The following is a 2,846-nucleotide window of genomic DNA, read 5'->3' on the forward strand; positions in this document are numbered from 1 at the left end:
AGTAACAAAGGGATATAATGATAGATTCACCTAAATCATATCAAGTAAGGGACTTGAAGGGATGATGTTATTGAATGGCACTTCGTCAAACACATTAGGGGTGGTGAACTGTTGTTAGGCGGTATTCACCACTTGCATTAATTTTCTATGTATCTCGTGCAAGTGGGAGATTGTTGGAATTACGTATGCCCGAGACACATACTTATATTAATGTGGCTAACTGTGTTTGATCCAAGTCGGGTCATACCCAATAACAAGCTAGACGACACCAAATGTATTCTTTTAATGATTTGATCATTTAAACGAATACCGAACACTACGTGTTTAGAAAATTGGTTTTCTAAACAAACACACTTGATAATTTAAATAAATTATCTGGATAATTTATTTATATAAATTAATTATTTAATTGGTTAAATAATTAAGATAGCATGCATGATTTATAAAATTAGTTTTATAAAGTATAAGATGGAGATGGAGAAGTTTTAATTGTTAAAACAAAACAAAAAAAAAAAAAATAAATAAATAACAAACAAAACCGGCCACCCATGTGGGGTGGTGGTTTTACCCAATCAAATGGCCTTGTCTCCATGTGATGACCATTTAATACATCTCCAATTACAAGACATGCATTCATATCTTTTATTTTTGGTTTTTCAAGTGTTAAAACAAGAAAAAATAACTCTCTCTCTTTCTCTCCAAAACCCACGGCTCACTTGGGCAACATTTGGGAGTTTTGTGAGCTAGTTCAAGTGTTCAAAAATCCTAGCAACTAGTTGGTGTTGTTGCTCAAAGCTTGGGGTATACAAAGCTTGAGGGTTTCTCCTTTGCAACCTTGCCATTTGAAGACATCATCTTCTTCATCCACCTACATCTTCTCATAAGGTATAAGAAGGTACAATTTACATTTGTGAGCATCTTGTTCTTGTAATTTTGATCCTTGTTCTTTGGGTTTTAGTTTTAACATAATGGTATGTTCATAACAAGTTTTAAAATCTAAGCTTCCGTTGCGTTTTCATGTTAAATATGGTTAACTTGAACTTTGATAATCTTGTATAAAACCCAACAGAATTGTGTATGATCTACCCTTTAATTTTTCAAAGATGATATTTGAAGGATTAGTAGAAAACTTGAAAAAGGATGAAAAGAAAAGATTTCTGCAATATCCAAGGTTCCTACAGATAATCTTCAATAGTGAACTCCAAGATCTACCCACTGTTGGAACAATACACCAGTTGCAAAACCCTGATGCATACAGAAGAATCAAGAATCCAGGTGTTTCAAATATGTACAACACAAATGTCCCATTTGAGATATTGCCATGGTTGTTAGACCATGACTTACCTGTGATGCCTGTGCCTGAGTTAAGCTGAGAGGAGGAAGGAGGAGATGGCACTGAGAGTGATGATGATGGAGACTCTGATGATGGAGATGATGATGGAGATGGAGTTGAAGGAGGAGATGGAGTAGCTATGGAAGTTGTTGCACCTGAACAGGGGGAGCAATTTGAGCAAATAGAACAACCTATTCCAACACCACCACACACTGACCAACCTCTTACACAATCACCACCTCAGACTCCACCTCATCAAACCACTCAATCCCCACCTCAAACCCCAACCATAAGCCAACCTGAAGCATTAACACATACATCACCACCACCACATTCATTACTACATATATACCAACCAATTGTAACTTCACCACCACAAACACCACCAACAACAAGCCCAACTCATACTGATCCAATCATTTCAAGCCCACCTCACACACAATCACCACCACAATCAATTGTCCAACCTCAAACCACAACTCAAGAACCACCTGAATACGAACCACTCTTTACATCACCACCTACAACCTCACCCACTGACACAGACTTGTTCCAAAGAAACCTGGAGCTGTTGGAAGAAGTTGCTGAATTGAGAAGAAGAAATGAGGAGGTGACTATTGAAAATGTGATGCTGTTTGAGAAGTTGATACAAGATAAATTGAGAATTCAAACCCTGGAGCAGGAGGTTGAGAAGACCTGAGCTGCCCCAAAACAGGGGGAGAATGATAATATACCAACTGTCTCTGATGTGAATGTTGCTGAGACTGTAACAGTTGTGGATACTATAGACAGTCTAAAGTTGATCTTGAATATGTATGATGATGATGAAGAGGAAAGTAGTGAGGAGAGGAGAATATTGGATTATGAAGAATATGAAGGTGATAAGTCAGATATTGATGAACAAGATTATGATTACATTAATGAAAGAAGGGTTGAAGAGAATGTTGAGATGGTGAATGAAATTGAAAAGATAAATATTGAAGAAAATGTATCTATCAATGATGTGGCTACTGATATTTTAACTGACATAGCCACTAACGTCTTAACTGATGTAAAGACAGAAGAAGAGACTGAAGTAGTGAATGAAGGAGATACTGCTACTGAGGAGCTAATACTCACTGAACCAGAAGCTGAACAACCAGAATGCTCCAAGAATGTAGAGTATGATGAAGAAATGAATGAACTTGAAAAAGATATTGATAATTTCCCTCCAGAAACTGAAGAAGAATTAAAGAAAAGATTGGAAAAGGGAAAGGAAAAGGTCAATGTAGAAGAGCCTGTTAAGGCATATCAAGAAAAAGATGTATTGTTTAGAGATGAAGCTATGGCTAATGTTGATGCCCTAAGAGAACAGGAGAGCATTTTAAGAGAAACAAGGGATAGAGAAATTCTAGCCCAATCTATGACTCCTAAAGAAATTGCAGAACATGAGATCTTGATCAATCAAGCCAATCTTGGAAAAGAAATTTCTGTTGATGTGGCTGATCAAGAAGCAATTGAGACCTTGATTATG

The sequence above is a fragment of the Bidens hawaiensis genome, unplaced genomic scaffold (assembly GCF_021521415.1).
Source record: "Bidens hawaiensis isolate Kalapana, Puna unplaced genomic scaffold, B.hawaiensis_p1.1 tig00003857_1, whole genome shotgun sequence".
NCBI classification, from domain to species: domain Eukaryota; kingdom Viridiplantae; phylum Streptophyta; class Magnoliopsida; order Asterales; family Asteraceae; genus Bidens; species Bidens hawaiensis.